Source organism: Centropristis striata, chromosome 5, assembly GCF_030273125.1.
Source record: "Centropristis striata isolate RG_2023a ecotype Rhode Island chromosome 5, C.striata_1.0, whole genome shotgun sequence".
Taxonomy (NCBI): domain Eukaryota; kingdom Metazoa; phylum Chordata; class Actinopteri; order Perciformes; family Serranidae; genus Centropristis; species Centropristis striata.
In genome coordinates this window covers 41161782-41181877 of record NC_081521.1, presented here as the reverse complement: position 1 = coordinate 41181877, position 20096 = coordinate 41161782, and the positions used below count along the sequence as shown (strand labels likewise).

General features: G+C 36.9%; 1 protein-coding gene across 1 annotated transcript in view; it reads right to left on the bottom strand.

Moving 5' to 3' along the window:
* LOC131972110 (serine/threonine-protein kinase WNK2-like) overlaps positions 1–20096 on the bottom strand; it is a 77896-nt gene that overhangs the window by 55542 nt on the left and 2258 nt on the right. The window lies entirely within an intron of this gene.

Genomic DNA, 20096 nt, shown 5'->3' with positions numbered 1-20096 from the left:
TTCCAGATGGAAAACGGCCAGGAAATGACGTTTTGAGTGATTTTTTTTTGTGGCGCAAAATGGCAAAGTTGTTTCCCTTGGAAAAGTCTGCAAAAAAGGGTTTCAATATGGCCTCCTGGGTTCCCTAGACTCTTCCCTCTTTTTTAAAGTATTGCATCACTCAAAAACATGCATTGTAGAAATTTGACAGGCCAAAAATGGGCATGTTGCCTGAGGGCAGCACCTTACCGTAGAGGGTTAAAGCTGCGTCTTATTCACAGCTTAGACATTTCAACAATGGGGATTTTTTAGAATCACAGGACATGAACCTTGGCTGCCAGGTTTAAGGTGGGAAGCTGAGTTACTCTGCCACCCTGCCACCCGCTGCACCCATCCTCAATAACAAATGACTCTTGCAGTGCTTGTGCTGCTGTAACAGAAGCTGGTGCAGGGCGAGCAGTGAGCCAGCACACTGCCCACAGCTGAAATGTGCCCTATCAGTCAGGACTGCAGGAGAATCTGACCAGCAGCTGAGCCAGTTACTCTGTTATCTCCATCTCATGGAGCCAGTGAACAACCAGCACTGAGGACGGCTCAGTAGGACCATTTAAACAAGGAAGAGCTGGATGCTACAGTCTAGGGTTGTCAAAAGGATCCATACTCAAAAAAGTATCGATACCTTATCTTAACCCATAAGAACCCAGACCCAAATATCCTTAAAGGAAAATTATGGGGATATACCACAGAACAAGTGGACCACATAGAACACATTTATGATGTTTTTTATGGGCGTTTATGGTATTTGTGTTCATAATATTTAGTATCGTGACAACCCTTCTACAGTCATGGAAAAAATGATTAGACCACCAGTTTTCTTCGATTTCTTGTTCATTATAATGCCTGGTACAAGTAAAGGTGCAAATCATTGATAACAACAAAAATAGCTCATAAGAGTTTAATTTAAGAAGCTGATATCTAGATATTTTCCATGGTTTTCTTGATAATAACCAAAATCATTATCAAGAAAACAATCTAATAAGCTATTTTTGTTGTTATCATTATAGTTGTTTTAACCCTTTGATGCTCAACATATGGACAACACTTCTAAAGTATAACATGGGTCAAAAATGACTCATTTATCCAAATTTGTATTAAAATTAAATTACTTAATACTATAATAATAGTAATTTGTTTCAAATAGTTACTTTCCACACTCATATATTTAATATATGTAACGTGTTTATGTATCATTTTGTCACACATACAGTTTATCTGGAAGGTATTAACAGAGCTTCACTTTTTCCACATTTTTTTATGTTTCAGCCTGATTCCAAAATTGATTAAATTAATTTTTCCTTAAAATTATACACACAATAGCCCCATAATGACATTTTTAACCCATGTTGTGCATTAGAAGTGTAGTGATACAAAAAGGGTTTTTGTTCAAAAAGTAAGAAATGAAAAACAAAAAATTAGGATGTATGATGATGAAAAACAAATTGATTGAGGAAAACCTGGAATACTGAATGATGGAATTAATTTATTGCGAAGATATAGAAAATTAAAAACTCATGTTGTGCATCAAAGGGTTAAGAAATGTACCTAGCATTTAAAATGAACGAGAAATTAAGGAAAATAAGGGTGGTCTAATATTTTTTCCATGACTGTATAATACTAAGAAGTGCAAAAATATGCATGTATGATAACAACAAAAATAGCTTATTAGATGGTTTTCTTTTTCTGGTTATTATCAAGAAAACCATGGAAAATGTCTAGATACCAGCTCTTAAATTAAACTCTTATGAGCTATTTTTGTTGTTATCAATGATTTGCACCTTTAGTTGTACCAGGCATTATAATGAACAAGAAATCGAAGAAAACAAGGGTGGTCTAATCATTTTTCCATGACTGTATAATACTAAGAAGTGCAAAAATATGCATGTATATGCATCACCAAGGTGTGATCCTGTCTTTCAGACTCCTCCTTGACAAGTCACTGATGTACTTTTTAAATCTGCCTATGGCCAAATGACTGCTGTATCTGCTGTTTGGGTGTGAAGAGACTGAGTTCAGAAACAGATGAGATCAGGAGAAGCTCAGAGGAGGAGACGTATGACCGACAAGCCCAGCAGCAGGAAGTGAACAGGAATGAAACAGCAGAACAACAAAGCATTATGTCACAGTGGGAGACATAGTGTTATGTATTGCATGGGTGTTGGAGTGTATAACTGTGTGTCAGACTGACTGTGACCGGGAGTTAGCCAATGAGGATTAGGGCCATACAAACCCTCCTATAAACCTCTTTCCTGTCACACACTAAATGCGTATGCTGACTAACAAACAGCTCTTTGACACAGAGATAAAGAAACTAAAATTTCTGATTACATACTTGCCTCCTCAAAAGACTAAAGGGTCTTATGCAATGGACAAAAAAAAACTGCTGACTGAGCATGTTTTTGTTTAAAGCCTGAAAAACACTGGATTTTTAGTTTTTTTTAAGTTTTAAGAATCAGTAACATACCTGCAAGTATCTGGCTATGTTACTATTTTTTCCTAAAAATGTGCTAAGGTGTTGTAACAAAGATATATAATGAGCTATAATATATTTTTTACTGTTGATCTTAATCATCAAAGCTGTCACATAAAATATAAGATAACAGTAAATCTAAATTTTAAACTTTGCTGAAATTAATTACAGGGTACAAATATGATAAACAGTAAAAATATATATAAATATGCAGGGCAAAAACATCTGTGTGCTGCAATTTTGTCTTTATTTATGTACTCACAGTACATACACACTAGATACTTGACACCTCTGAATTAAAGCCTGAAAAACACTGGATTTTTTTAGAGGCAAATGCTGAAATCAATGCAAGTTTTAAGAATCAGAAACATACCTGCAAGTATCTGGCAATGTTACTATTTTTTCCTAAAATGTGCTAAGGTGTTGTAACAAAGATATATAATGAGCTAAAATAAGATTTTTTACTGTTGATCTTAATTATCAGAGCTGTCACATAAAATAAAAGATAACAGTAAATCTAAATTTTAAACTTTGCTGAAATTAATTACAGGGTACAAATATGATAAATAAACAGTAGAAATATATATAAATATGCAGAGCAAAAACATCTGTGTGCTGCAATTTTGTCTTTATTTATGTACTCACAGTACATACACACTAGATACTTGACACCTCTGAATTAAGCCAATTAAGGCTGCAACAGGTCCCGTAATTTGTTAAATCAATTCATATTTTTTGCTTTATAAAACATCAGAAGATAAGTGAAAATGGTAAAATAATAATTCCTCATAGCCCAAGGTAAGGTTTTCACATGCCTCTCAGAAGCTGGAACCATAGAATGTCTGGCATTTTTGCAATTCGGTTCAAATAATTGATTAGATCAACTAATCTTTCAGCACTAAAGCCAATAAAGGCAGATAATATGAGCCTGTCAGTGTATTGGCTGGGCTCCAATCTTAGAAACACGGAGGGAAGAAATCCACGGTGCTCTAATGAGAAACTTCTCTTACATTAACATATAAAATGAATACTCTTTTAAAAAAAATACAACAAAGCAAACATCACATATTCAGTGTTAACCACCATCTACTGACTAAATGTATTACAAGACAAGATGCCCAAACCTTAATCCAAAATCCACCTTGGCAAGGCAACATTCTGGTGGAAATCTTGGGTGTTTAGGCCCCGTTCACACGAGGACGCTCGCGGGTAAAAACAACAAAATATTTTATGTGAAGTGCCTTTCGTTTAGACGGTGACGGCGTTTTGGGGGCTTAAAGACGCAAAAATCTGAAACCACCCTCCAGAGTGTAAAAGTGTAATCCTCTCCTCCGTAGCGTGTCGTCTACACTGACAAGACACAAAACTCTGATCTGATCTGCTCACGTCACGTATGTGTTTACGTCACATACATGCTCCAGGACAGGAAATAAAGAAACGTGGGATTATTTCCATGGTGGGACCTTCAAGCTGCTCTGGCAGCTCTAATAAACTTACAGGAGTCTTTCCACCAAATGTCCAGGATATGTACAGATAGTATTAGTGAACAGAGAAGGATCTGGAATTACCTCCATCACATTCTGGATGCAGCGATTGGTGGGAGGAGCCAGACGGCTGTGAACGAGACCTGGGAGATCTAGTGATGGAGGAGAACTTTGTGGAAGGAGTAGCTGATGAAAATGTGTGGCGTGAAAACTTCTGCATGCCCAAAGATGCTCTTATGGCTTTAAGTGATGCCGCCTGGCTGCATACAATCACATTTCACACTCTTTTGCGTCACCGTATGCAGCAGATTTCCTCCCGAAAACGCTCGTCTAAACGAGGAATAAAAAGTGAAGACGAGACGCCACTTTTGCGTCTTCTGTTCAGACCGTCCTCGCGTGAACGGGGCCTCAGATCAGATCCACAGCCAGCTGATCTGTTAACAGTCACTGGCTACATTTACATGCAAACTCATATTCCACTATTATTCCAAATATGACAATATTATGAATTGGATACAGGTCATGTATAAAGCAACTAGTTTTCAAGGCCGAGGTGATTACATTTCTGGTTAGACCAGGGATGGGCAACAGGAGGCCCGGGGGCCACATACGGCCCGCACCCTCACTTGAAGTGGCCCTCAGTACAACTAAAGGCATTAGAGCATGAAATCTTAAAAGTGCAGTGCAAAAATGCACAAAATTACTTTTTGCAATTAATGTTGGTCTGCTGTTCTTACACTGGAAAAAAGAAATCACAGTAAGTGGTTATTTTTTATTTGCTTCAAACCTTTTGTATTCCTTTTTATACTGTTATATATGCATTTGAGTATGAAATATGTTAAGTTACTGCACTGTAAACATATTTAAAATTGCAGTTTCATCATATCTGGTTAAGTGCACGGTCCTATATGTGTCGATGAAAAATTGTGGCCCCCTCCAGCATTTAAGTCGCCCATACCTGGGTTAGACAGAGAAAGACGCCTACTTTTGAAAATGATGAAAGACTTTGATATCAACTGGTTAATATCACAACGTCAATATTTTTAAGAAGGGGGTTGTAGGAATGAAGGAAGGAGGCTGTGTTTGCAAAATTGAACAATTCACTACTGTTGGGGTCCTTTGAAAATTATTTTGAAGCAAAACCAGCAAAGAAAAGCAAGTGTTTTAGGTTAATCTGCATTTAGAAGACTGCATGTTAACAGGAATATTAGTAGGGAAATGTAGTTTCATTAGAAATGTACAACTTAGTGGGAATAACTTTTTCAGAGTAGGGGCAAAAAAAGGAATATTCTGTGCATGTAAACAAAGTTATTGTCATTTAAAGTACCAGTACAGTAAGATACTGGGCCACTCCAAACATATCAAACTTGCATAAGCATTCTGAATTATGCAGATTTTCTTAAAAATACTTAAAACTGCCGTGATAAGAAAAACCTTGCTAGTGGGTTCTTCAACTAAAGTTAATGAGGAAAGAAGCTTTTCTTATTTGACAACACTGAAGAATCACTATTCTTTGCTGAACATAGATATAAAAAAATGTTGCACAAAACATTAATTATTTTAAGATGAAAAGTAAGTTGATTATAGCACTTTTATTCCGTGACATCCTTCCCCCTTAAAGTAGCAGTTATTAACACTGGTCTGGGTGATACTCCAAAGCAAAATATCAAATTAGGTCATATTTACTCAACATTTTCATGTCAAATAAACAAAACTTTATAGTGGGCAGGAGAAGCTGAGCCTCGACAGCTGGTGGTGACATCTTCAACACAAACAGCGAACAGACAGATACTTAGAGCCGCTGTAAAAACCAAAGAGTATTTAATACAGCTAGCCATGAATAGCTGTGGTGCTATGATACCCAGGGTGGCAGTTTCAGCCAGCTGCTTGAGAATAAATATTCACAAATGGGCTCCATGCCCATGTGGCCTAAATGACTACAGCCTAAAGAAGCCAGAATAGACTAGTGCAGGGTTTCCCAAAGTGTGGTGCGTGGACCCCTGGGGGTGCGTGAGCTGCTGCTAGGGGGTGCACGAGATGAAACATGTAATGGCGGTCTGATAATGACACAATTACATTTCATTTTTGCATCTATTTTGGTCATTTTTGCATCTATTTTTGGGTTGTTTGGTAATTTTTACATGTATTTGTGGTCAATTTGTGTCTATTTTGATAATTTTGTGTCATCTTTGGTCATTTTTGCATCTATTTTTTGGTTGTTTGGTAATTTTTACATGTATTTTTGGTCAATTTGTGTCTATTTTGATAATTTTGTGTCATCTTTGGTCATGGTGGTTTTGCATCTATTTTTGCTTGTTTTTGATCTTATAATGAAGCGTAGAAGAAGTTATCTTCTTGTTCTTGTATCATTTTTCCAGCCTGTGTTATGATGACGGGGTTGTTTAGCTCCACGCTCATTTAAATTTGCTGCAATTTTTGTTCAACGCAGCTCAAAATATTATAACATTTTCCCAACTGATCTGCTTTCTGCCTCTGATCCTGAGCCTGTCATCATCCTCCACCTTTAATATGGCTATAAAAACTCTTATTGCATTTAGTTTTTTTTGAAGGTGTGGGGGATTGGGGTGCGTCAACCCGGTTGGGACATAGAAGGAGGTGCACGGCTGAAAACGTTTGGGAACCGCTGTGCTAGTGCAAGCCAGAAAGTGAGAGTGGAGGCTGCACGTGTCATCACTGATGACGAGGGTTGTAGCGGAGACGAGGCGGAGACGAGTGGTGCGATGGGCAGAGATGTCCTGAGACGAACCGGGCGCCCTGGCCAAACCCCCTCCCTCGGCCATTTCATCAGTCGCTGCAGTGTGGGGGCACGGAGCCAGAGAGACAGCCTTGATTCAGCATAATACCCTGATCCAGACTAAACACCACACAGGGCAAAACACAAGCAAGGGCTTTTTTCTGCACCAAGAATTTAAAAGCAGCCCGCTTAATGTCCCGAGGCACCTGTACCAAAACGTATCCAGGTCATCAATAATAAAAGCAATTTCAAGAATGCTGTGCTAAATGCATCACTGCCAACTAAAACTGCAACTACTACTCCAGGGCTGCCGCAGGTAAAAAGACAGCATAGCAGCAGGACGTGCCATTTAAATAGAGCTGGCCAATAAATTCGTAAATCACATTACTAACAAGGTGGTGTAAAAGATGTCAGGTTTGACCTTAGACAGCGAATAGAAACCTGCTGCAGGAGGAAGGAACCAGTGATGATGGGGAGAACCACAGTACTGCTGAAACACACTGACCAAACTAATATAACAACATATATTAAGAAATCAGACGCAAATATAAGATAATTTCATGTAATGCAGACAAACTGCCAATAACAGAACAAAATCTTAAATTTAAAACAGATAAAAGTGCAAGTTTTATGGAAGTGCATATTAAAATACTTAAACAAGCACAATTAAAATATGTAATGACAAAAAAGTTCAAATAAATCACCATAAAGTGGTGATAAAAAGGGAAATATAAAGTGATGCAATAATGGAAAACACGTTTTAGTACAAGTCAACCCAGTGTCACCACGAATTACAGCTTCGAAAATGACCCAAGTTTATATCACTCTCTAAAATAGGTGAATATGATAAGAATGATAAAGTACGGATTTACTCAATATTCATAATTTCCAGGTATTTCAAGTGCACATTTCATGCAACGTGTCAACAGCGTGTGCATCCTATCTAGGGCCATGTGCAATTACCTCATTATTTCAGTGTATTGTTTCGGTTTCATTATTCATAAAAATAAACAAAGGTTCAGAAGATAAGCCAAGTAAAACCTCCGCTAATCCACACACACTGAAATATGAGAGTAATGCATGACATGTAGAAAATATAAATGTATCCCAGCCACACAAACTTTAACAATGACATTACTAAAGCTGAACTGAAATAATTCAGAGCAAAATTTATTTTTTAATCAATCCAACAGTCTTTTAAAATAAGTAAAAAACTATTGTCAAAACAAATGTTAAGAGTTTAGCTCTCAGTTAAACCTCAGAAGCAAGTGCTAATGTGTGGCCATTTGTTTTTCACTCATTATTACATAACTAGCTCAGTAATGTGGAGGTCAACCAGAGTGTGTATTAAAAGTAACCCTTGTCTTCACAGCACAGAGCCTTCAGTAAGCACGAGGCTTTAACAGGATACAGAGGTGCTCCAATTTTTTTCATACAAATAATCTTATTAAATTCCAAAGGGGATTACTCATCCTAATGAGCTGTTGTGACACTTTGTATTGTTTGGGGAGGTCAAAGGCCATTCAGCTAAATCTGTGTCAGGTCAGAGATAGGCTGAAGGAGCATGTGTGTGCTGAAGGTGTGTTTCTGGAAGTTGCTCACTGAATCTGGGTATGATCAATGAAAACAAAACCATAACAACAGTTGGTGTGCAGGCACAGCGAGCACGATTTTAGATCTTTGCCAACTTGACATAGTTGTAAGCAGAATGTGTCAGCTGTTTTAAGTCAAAACAAGGGAGCACACAGGGATAAGGGGTCAGGTTGCTAAGCAAAGAAAAAATACGTTTTAATAAAAAAAAATGAAGGCTCATTGCTAGTGCATTAGTGGTGAGGGCCATGATGTAGAGCTGAAACTCTAGGCCAGGGGTGTCAAACTCTGGTGATTGTAACTATAATTATACAGCCCTATAAGCAGATTATAAGTATAAGTATAATGCATTATGGACAAAGGCATCATAGAAAATGTTACTATTGATTCATTTTAGACCAGGGGTGCCAAACTCTGGCCCGCAGTGTAATTTTATTTGGCCCGCAAGCCAATATCAAATTATTATATTATTATTGTACTATAAAAGCTGACCCGCCGGTATTATACGATTTATTATTGTTATTTTATTTTTAAATGTATTAACCTGAAAAACTTTATTTTGATATTTAAATCAGAAGGATGCAAATAGAAAAGAGGCATACGATTTTTATTTATTTTTTATTTAATAAATTAATGACATTGATGTGTTTTTTATTTGAAATTTGATTTTGCATGTCTGCACTATTTAGTTATATATTGTATGTTTATAAGCGTTGCTGGTTCCATATTTAATGTTAAAGCAAAACATGTTTGGTATATATTAAAAGGTTTATTTGTTCAATGTTGGCCCGCGATTTTATTCAAGTTTTACATTTTGGCCCATTGTGTATCTGTGTTTGACACCCCTGGTCTAGGCAATCAACAGCATTTTATTTTTGCAACTATTTTGATCAGCTATTAATTGTTTAAGTCAACTGGAAAGCTAGGGTTTTTGGGCAGGTTAGACTGTTGCAGACAAAGGAAGAAATATGATAACATCACCATAAATTGGTCCATTTTATATTATTTTAAGCAGATTAATCAGTCGTGTTAATAATCCTTAGCTGCCGTCCTACTAATGTGGCCAGGAGAAAAGTCTCAGCCATGGAGAAACATGCCAAAAGCTGTCAAAAATGCATTGGCAAAGAGGAACAGTATGCCCACATAGATCCTCATCAACTCACAAATACAGAAGTGGTATTAGCTGAACAACACAACAAGCATTATGAGCTCCTACAGTTAGATACTGGGCTACTGTAATGTACTAGATAGAATGTGGTTCTTTATCTTTGTCCACCTCTGTATATTTAAGCTCTTTCTGCCAAACACATCAAACTTGCATAAGCATTCTGAATTATGCAGATTTTCTTAATAAGATATAAGAGACAAGAAAAACCTTGCTAGTGGGTTCTTCAACTAAAGTTAATGAGGAGAGATGCTTTTGAAGAATCTGAAGAATCACTATTCTTTGCTGAACATAGATATAAAAAAATTGTTGCACAAAACATTAATTAGTTTAAGATGGAAAGTAAGTTGATTATAGCACTTTTATTCTGTGAAATCCTTCCCCCTTAGACAATGTGGGGTTAAGTCTAACAACATGCCAGGTCATACTTTTTTTTTAAACTGTAAAAAAAAAAAAAAAAAAGTTGCATTAAATGTTTTTTAATGTTGCCAGTGTCTGTCCCCTATGCATTGGATAGGCTCGTCCTTGAAGAATGAAATTTTAATGTTAACTAACGATCATATGATTTTCATGTTTCTCTACAAAATAAATCATGCAACAGCACCACTTAAATATTAAATATTGATCAGAAGGTGGACCCCAGTTACCGACTATATCGCTTAAGACTCTTATACACTATTATTATCTAAAATAGCTTTTTTTTTGGAATACAGAACCAGATAAAATATCTGCAATACCCTTTACAGTGCTATTTATGTGACAGATGAGACCCAATCTGAAGATGTTTTGATTTGTTTTCCTTTGTGATGTTAATTGCCTGTTAATGTGCATAAAGACAAAAAAGGTTTTTTTTTAAAAAAATATATATATACACTACCGGTCAAAAGTTTTAGAACACACCAACTTTTCCAGAATTGAATTGAAAATGATGCAGTTTAATGTCTCAGTGTACTCTGAAATTAATGCACATTTGCAACATTTAAAATTCTTTGAGCATGATAGTGTTTTGAAAGTAAAAAAAATATTCAAAATCACATTTTATGTTGGACTAAAGGACTAAAAAAAGACACAAAATGACTAAAAAAAGACACAAAATGAATAAAAAAAAGACACAAAATGAATAAAAAAAAGAAACAAAATGACCCAAAAAAGACACAAAATGACTTACAAAGACATGAAAAGAATTCAAAAATGGACAAAATAGCCCAAGACTCCATAGAGTTAAGTTGTTAACCCATTTCTTGTTCCCTGAAAAAGGCCTACTTGTATAATTCTGAAATGTACATTATTTTCCAGTTTTGGTTAAGCTTACCTTTTTTTATTTACCTCTGGCAGTTCACCACTTACCTTTGGACCCTTTCAAGCTGTTCATTTGACTTGAACTGCTTGAATTTCAATAAAAAAACTGTAAAAATTGAGGTGTTCTAAAACTTTTGACCGGTAGTGTATATATATTGTGTTTGCCAGAGATGTGCTCCTAAATGTCTTGGAAATTAGTAATTCAGCACGAAGAAAGAATATAAAAAAACGATTAAAGAAATCTTAAAACATCCAGACCAAATCGAGCGATTAGTCAATAATCGGCTGAGAGGGGGCAGCCCCAGCATTAGATCTTTATTCCATTAACTAACTTGGAGTTCTACCACAGGCCACGTTGCTGAGGCTCTAATAGGCTTGTCCTCCTTCCCTCTTTAGATGTGTGAGTGACACAGGAGCTAAGATGGGGCCACTGATAAGGGGCTGTTAGCAACAGCTACTGGGTCTACACTGTAAAAAAAAACCCGTCGTTTTTACGGTAAAAAACCAGCAGCTGTGGTTGCCAGAACTTTACCGTAATAAATACAGTGCAACTTTTTTTAATATTACGGTAAAAAGATATTGGCTAGGTTTAAGATTGCCATTTTATTCCATTTTTTACAGTATAAATAAAGAGTTTTTCCATCAAAAGAAACTCTGTTCTGCCATATAATTGACCAGAAAATACTTCATAAGATTTTACTATTAAACATGACAGTATATTTTTGTTAGAGATATTGTGTTTAGAACATTTAACAGTTAGAAAAAGTATTTTTTACAAAAGATAAATGCAAAAATGACAGTGATGGCTTACACATTAAAACTTTATCTCAGAATATCAGTTGCTTTCACTTAAATTTGCATCTAAAATCTCAGAAAATATTTTTATTTTTTTACTTGTAAATGTACTGGTTTTAATCTTAAAGAAGATCTGATTTATTTTTCTCAGAAATTTGAGTTTTTGTCTTTTGCCACTTTCATCTTTATTCATGATATTCAAGTTTGTTTATATATAACAGTATATTTTTGACACAAACACAGTGCCAGTGAATATTACAGTAGAGTAATGTATTAAAAATAAATAAATAAGTAAAACATACTGTTTTGGCTGATATATACATTTACGGTGATTCATTCTTACTGAAACTGAATTAACTCATTTATCATTTTACAGTGTTTTACTGTCATGGTTTAGCAGTTTTTCACCGTAAAATCTACAGACATTTTTTACAGTGTAGCTGCCCTCGCTTCCCCTGGCCTCTTAATGCCAAATGGGCTGTAACCAATGACCCACTTGAGAATCCCCCAACTTTGTTTGATGTCTGAGCAGCCAAGAAGGGTGTTATTGCCTTTAGTGCTATACATGTTAATCAATGAGACAGCCATAAACTATCCACAGAAACACATTATCGTCCTTCGAACGTGGCTCAATCTAATCTACCGCTACAGCAAAATACAGTGTTTGGAAGCAAGATATTGACATAGTGACTCATGTGCTGGGTCTGTTTGGTTCAAGAATGCCCAAATCTCCGGCAAATACTCAGAGACAGGCGGCTTCATATCACTGTCTTGGTATCATTGCCAGCTCTGCATTCACAAGCTGAGAACCAGATTTAATCTACAGAACAAGCTCGCTGCCAAATATGACTAAAAAAAAGAAACAAAATGACCAAAAAAGACACAAAATGACTTACAAAGACATGAAAAGAATAAAAAAAAATGGACAAAATAGCCCAAGACTCCATAGAGTTAAGTTGTTAACCCATTTCTTGTTCCCTGAAAAAGGCCTACTTGTATAATTCTGAAATGTACATTATTTTTCAGTTTTGGTTCAGCTTACCTTTTTTTATTTACCTCTGGCAGTTCACCACTTACCTTTGGACCCTTTCAAGCTGTTCATTGGACTTGAACTGCTTGAATTTCAATAAAAAACTGGGGTGTTCTAAAACTTTTGACCGGTAGTGTATCTATATTGTGTTTGCCATCCTATCCACAGAAACACATTATCATCCTTCGAACGTGGCTCAATCTAATCTACCACTACAGCAAAATACAGTGTTTGGAAGCAAGATATTGACATAGTGACTCATGTGCTGGGTCTGTTTGGTTCAAGAATGCCCAAATCTCCGGCAAATACTCAGAGACAGGCGGCTTCATATCACTGTCTTGGTATCATTGCCAGCTCTGCATTCACAAGCTGAGAACCAGATTTAATCTACAGAACAACAAGCTCGCTGCCAAATACCACAGAGAAGTCTGCACGAAGTCAGAAGTAAACTCTCTGTCTGCGAGTGTGTGCACAGCGTTCGACATCGAGATAAAAATCTATACACAGAGCCACATTTGGCAGAAACGGGAAGTTTCCAAAGTTTAAAAAATAAATTCCAGTGAGCAATGATAAAAAGAGACAAGGCTAACAGAAACACAAGAAGTGTTTTTTTTCTTGACAATGAAAAACTCAACAACAGGCATCTTTCTCTCAGATTAACATCCCAGCCTGAGCCAGGGCCATCTGTGTTATGCCAGCAGCCTGGCATGGAAACAGAGATGGGAGGAAAGGGGAAGGGGGGGAATAGGAAGAAATAGAGAGAGAGAGAGAGAGAGAGGAGAGGGACAGAAAGAATAAACACAGAACCAGATTAAAATTTCTAGGCAAGAGAGCCATGTGACCAGTGGAAGAAGGAAAACAGTGGAAAATCACAGAGTCATATCTCCTCCGTCTTCCACACAGAGCTGCTCTGTCTTCCAACTCAGTTCACTGAGCTGGTTAAAGCTTACATACTCTACATGCAACACTGGAGAGTAAACATGCAGAACACAGCCATGAAATCTTCACTATGGTGCAACCCTGAGACTAGCTGATACCTGCTGTTGCTTCTTGTTGACAAGATGTGGTGATGTGATTGTGGGCAGCGTGGTCTTAAAAGTGAATCCTTACATGACCGTGCAACATTAAGCATGCTGGTTGATCCCAGTGGAGCCACAAACTCTAAATTTCTCTTTAAGAAAGTCAATAAATCATGTAATTTGCTGCACTAAGATGAAGAGTCCGCTGGCAGAGCTTAGTACACCTACTCAGGTTTAGGATGATTCACAATGCAGCAACTCTAAACCTCGTCCAAAAGGCTTAACGTGGAATGATACTTTGATTGTGCTGAAGCATTTATTGAAATATAATACACAATTACTGGAACCAAAGTTATTAACTGATTCATCAATTGTTGCCATTTTTCTTCTTTCAATTAGATAATCAAGTGACAAGTCCCTGGTTCTCGCTTCGATAATGAAGGTTGTCAAAGTATCGATCATTTTGTCATGTTGTCTCTGTCTTTTGGAGGGAGGTTCAGAGGATGTGTACTACAATGAAGTTAAGTTTTGAATGTGATTTCTTTTCTGTTATACTAGGTGATGTTACAGAGACAAGCAGTTATATTATTAATTTAATTATCTTGTTGGGCAAAAGATTTATTTTTAAAGCTGTCAATGCAGATTCTTTGAATATTAATCAATTTAGGATGCTTATTAAACGTTATTTTGTTTTGGAAGGTTATATTGCTAATAGGAATGGTGATGTTGGACGGTATTTGGAAAGGTGGAAAAGATTTATTGAAGGGAAAGGCTGGCATTTAATTTAACTTAACCCTTTTTTATTTATTTTTTCTTAGGTTATCAAGTTTACTGATATACTGTGTGTTTTATGTGGTAATTATGTTTGATGTATGTTTGTGTCTTGTTTTAGTTTTGATGTGTTAAGGTTCTTGTTTATTATTGTGGTTTTATTTATTTATTTGAGTTGGTTTTGTGATTTTGTTGTTGTGTTTTTTGTTTTGTTCTTGTTTTTCTCTGTTTGTTCATTGGTGATTTGTGTTGTGTTTTGTCTAAATTAATAAAAAAATAAAAAATAAAAAAGTATCGATCATTTTTTGTTTGCACAAAACTAATATGATCTCTGTTAATTATACATTCAATATTATTAAAAAGTCCCGAAGGTATTAAAAAAAAAATTGGTCTTTCATGATAACAAACTGAATAGCTTTTCTGTTTTGGACTTTGGAAGTAGGGCTTCATTTCCATTTAATTTTAATGAATCTATTATTTTCTCAATTAATTGTTTGGTTAACTAAACATCAGAGGGTTGAAAAAATGCCCTTTACCATTTCTTAAAAAGCAGTCAACAATAATCTTTATGGGTCTTCTTTTGTCAGGCCACCAGTCCAAAACCAAAAAAGACTTTATTATTATTATTATTATAGTGTAAGACAAGGAAGGGAAGAAACAAATCCTCATTTTTCAGAAGCAGCAACCATCAAATTCAAGGTTTTTATGCGTGAAAACAATGATTAAGCAAAATAATCAATTAAGCAATTTACAAAATAGGTGACAAATAATTGCTGTCAATCAACTAACTGATTTATGAATAAGCAGAACAGCTATAATAAATAAAAGATCACAATAGACAGAAATTTCAATGTTTTCACTATTATCAAAAAACACTATATAGGCAAAACGATTATTGAAAAACAACAGATTAATCAATAATGAATACAACTGGTGGCTGAAGTCTTAAAACTTACAATTTCATATTAAGTATTGCACTTGACCCATAAGAACCCAGAGCCAGTTATCCATAAAGGAAAGTTATGGTGGATATATCACAGACCAAGTGAACCACGCAGAACATATTGATGATGTGGGTTTTTTTTGGTCATTGTGTCTTTTTTAAGTAATTTAGTTTTTTCTGTCATTTTGTGTCTTTTTTTCTGTCATTTTATGTCTTTTTTTCAGTCATTTTGTGTCTTTTTTTCAGTCATTTTGTGTCTTTTTTGGTCATTTTGTGTCTTTTTTTTAGTAATTTTGTGTCTTTTTTAAGTAATTTAGTGTTTTTTCAGTCATTTTGTGTCTTTTTTGGTCATTTTGTGTCTTTTTTTTAGTAATTTTGTGTCTTTTTTGTGTCTTTTTTAAGTAATTTTGTTTTTTTCTGTCATTTTGTGTCTTTTTTTTTAGTAATTTTGTGTCTTTTTTGTGTCTTTTTTAAGTAATTTAGTTTTTTTCTGTCATTTTGTGTCTTTTTTTTTGGTAATTTTGTGTCTTTTTTAAGTAATTTAGTGTTTTTTCAGTCATTTTGTGTCTTTTTTGGTCATTTTGTGTCTCTTTTTTAGTAATTTTGTGTCTTTTTTGTGTCTTTTTTAAGTAATTTAGATTTTTTGGTCCTTTTGATACTGCCTCCAGCGGCCCCCAGGTAATTTGAGTTTGAGACCCCTGCTCTAGAATATTTAAAGTGTTTCTGACCTCATTTAGTACGGCCATTTTTATATAGGCTCAATTAAATCGACATGAGCTCACAAGCAGTTCCGATCCACTGAAGAAGACCCCACAAGAGACCTTATTGACTCTGGCTCACAAAGTCTCCATTAACGGTTCTGATCCACTCAGTAAGACCCAGAGAACCCCCTGATGAAGAACATTGATCGGGTCAGCAGAGTATTCTGTTCATCCAACCGTTTTTATTAAAGACTCTGAGCTCAAAGCGACTTTATAAGTAAGAGCAAGTAGATGAGAACATGATTGCAAGGAAGGACCATTTGTAGTGTGATTAACATCCATTATTGACTGTCCACTAGAGGGAGTTTTAATACATCACTAGGGGAGAATAAAATACTGTAAATTGCTTCCTGTTCCACATCTATCATCCGCTAGGTCCAATTGCAGCTCCGTGTTGAGTTGAGGGAGATGTGGGATTGCTCAGAGCTACTATCAGTCTATGACATCATCACCAAATGAAGTCATCATGTCCCAGTGGGACGGTATCTTACTCTTTCCTAGGCAACGGCATTTTATCTCCAGTGATGAGATGCGTCACAGCCTTAAAAAAAAGTTATTTTCTTTTTTAGTTCTTTAACCCTCTATGGCAGCTGTTCTCAACCTTGGGGTCGGGACCCCAATTGGGGTCGCGAGATGGTTTCTGGGGGTCGCCAAATCATTTTGGAAGTCAGCTCTGTCTCCACTGTGTTAAAGTGTTCATGTGTTAATGTGTTTTTGGTCACTTAATGTCTTTTTTTGGTCATTTTGTGGGTTTTTTGTTTGTCATTTTGTTTCTTTGTGTCTTTTTTGGTCATTCTGTGTCTTTTTTTGATCATTTTGTGGTCAATTTGTGTCTTTTTTGGTCAATTTGTGTCTTTTTTGGTCATTTTGTGTCTTTTCTGTTCATTTTGTTTCATTTTTTGGTCATTTTGTGTCTTTTTTGGTCATTTTGTGTCTTTTTTTAGTCATTTTCTGTCTTTTTTTGATAATTTTGGGTGATCTGAACTGTGCATGTGAGATTCTGTTCAGTGAGCGGGGGTCGCGGACAACATGGATGTTAAATTGGGGGTCGCGACTCAAAAAGGTTGAGAAGTACTGCTCTATGGTACAGTGTTGCCCTCAGGCAACATACCAATTTTTGGTCTGTCATTTTTTTTTACAATGCATGTTTTTGAGTGATGCGATACTTAAAAAAGAGGGAAGAGTCTAGGGAACCACTAGCAATGCTTTAATTTGTCACATGACCTCCAGGAGGCCATATTGAAACACTTTTTTGCAGACTTTTCCAAAAGGAAACAGCTTTGCCATTTTGGGCCACAAAAAAAAATCACTCAAAACTTAATTTCCTGGCCCTTTTCCATCTGAAAAAATATATTCCTACTGATAGATGAGTAAACCTTCATTTTTGATAGTTTCATACACTTATGGTACAATGTTTCCTGCAGGCAACATTCAGACAAGAAAACGGTTAAAAAAGTTCCTTTTACAATGTTTTTCAATTTAAAATGTTATGTATTGTACCCTGTTGAAGCTACTGAATATTTTACACATGTTTATTAAATAAATTATGTTAAAATTAATTTTAAAATCTTTATTTTTCACTTACAATGTTGCCTACGGGCAACAAACCCCCAAAACTTCCCAAAAAAAGAATTATAAAATTTCTTCAGATTATGTTTATTTTGTCTATTTTAAAGACAAAAAAACACTCCAAACATTATTTTCCTAACTAGCATCATAATGTGTACCATACTGTAGAGGGTGTACTGACTAATTCCTAAAAGAAGTCTAGTACTGGTTGCTAATAAAGATGATTTAGTTTAGACGTGCGCCCAGTGCGCTCCGAACATATATAAAACAAAGTGCAATAATGTTTACATAATATCTCGCTGATTTATTTTCCCGTCGTACATCGGTAATGACTTTAACTCAAAATATACACATGTAACGAAAACAACTAACCGAATTATTCCTTATATCAAAGACCAAAATACTAATACATACTAGGCACAAACTGGCCATAAACAGGGCATAAACTGGGCACAAACTGGCCATAAACAGGGCATAAACTGGGCACAAACTGGCCATAAACAGGGCATAAACTGGGCACAAACTGGCCATAAACTGGGCATAAACTGGGCACAAACTGGCCATAAACAGGGCATAAACTGGGCACAAACAGGACATAAACAGGGCATAAACTGGGCACAAACTGGCCATAAACAAGGCATAAACTGGGCACAAACTGGCCATAAACAGGGCATAAACTGGGCACAAACTGGCCATAAACAGGGCATAAACTGGGCACAAACTGGCCATAAACTGGGCACAAACTGGGCATAAACTGGGCACAAACTGGCCATAAACTGGCCATAAACTGGGCATAAACTGGGCATAAACTGGGCACAAACTGGCCATAAACTCGCCATAAACTGGGCACTAACTGGCCATAAACTGGGCATAAACTGGGCACAAACTGGCCATAAACTGGGCATAAACTGGGCACAAACTGGCCATAATCAGGGCATAAACTGGGCACAAATTGGCCATAAACAGGACATAAACTGGGCACAAACTGGCCATAAACAGGACATAAACTGGGCACAAACTGGCCATAAACAGGGCATAAACTGGGCATAAACTGGGCATAAACTGGCCATAAACAGGGCATAAACTGGGCACAAACTGGGCATAAACAGGGCATAAACTGGGCACAAACTGGCCATAAACTGGGCACAAACTGGCCATAAACTGGGCACAAACTGGCCATAAACTGGGCATAAACTGGGCACAAACTGGCCATAAACAGGGCATAAACTGGGCACAAACTGGCCATAAACTGGGCACAAACTGGGCACAAACTGGGCACAAACTGGGCACAGTCGAAAACTGTTTGCTTCCCAAATCAGCAACACTGGTGTCTGGGGTTTCCCAGGTTAAATGGCCCAACCCAGCTGACCCGAGGTCAGCTGAGCCACACAGCAAACACAGCTCCCCCCAGTGGCATGGAGCAAAATTACATGAAATACAAAAAATGAATATGGCTCATACTGTAGAGGGTTGAATGCATTATTTAGTCACTCAGGTAACTGACGCAACATGTTTTCAGTACCTTATGAATTAGTATTCATTGAGGCCACAGGGCCGCTACGCAGTTCCCAGCATGCTACAGCACACTTCAGCTGCTTCCTGTCTGCTACCTCCTGTTGCACAGAGGGAGGGAGCACTGCTCATAGCATGCAGACACACTGCTGGGACAGAAACACTAGCATCTCCTGCACCGTCCACTCCAATAACTGTAGCACCGCAGTGTCATCAGCTGAGAAGATGACAAGAGCAAAAATGAAGCATGGTCGAACGCAAACTGTTGGAAATTAATCCTGAACTATTTTAATCTGCACGGTGAAAGAATAACAAATCACAGAAGACGTCCTCCTTCTTTGAGGGGGCCAGTCATGCTTACTGTAGTCCCCCTTAAGCCTCCTGGGAGAGAGAGGGAGAGAGGTAATCCCTGCTGCAGTCTCCAAAGGACGGAAATAATTAGTTAATACCTTTGCAGTCTAAGCTGGTGATTTTCCTGTGTCTGTGTAACGCAAGACAAGATAGACACTCCTTGTGAATTTGGAAAACTGCTGATGGTTATACTTCAGAGGTGGCGTGCACCTCCACGTCAGCAGCTAATGCTTGTCAATCAGTTTTGCTGTGTAAACCATTTAAAATTTAGTGGGAACCCATTTGCAACCGAGCCAACTCCCTCGTGACTGAAGATATCATCATTATTATACTGACATCATGTGTGAACCTTCAGAGACAGAGAGGCAGGCATTCCCTCACACATCTAAAGCACTGGTGGGAAGAGAAAATGATGTATTTCTTATAGGGAATAAACAGTGGCGGTTCTACACAGGGGCCTCCAGGGGCCACTGTCCCTGTGAAGAAGCCCTTGGCCCCTGCTGTGGCCCCTGTGTCAAATTAAAAATAAAATGATCAATTTATAAC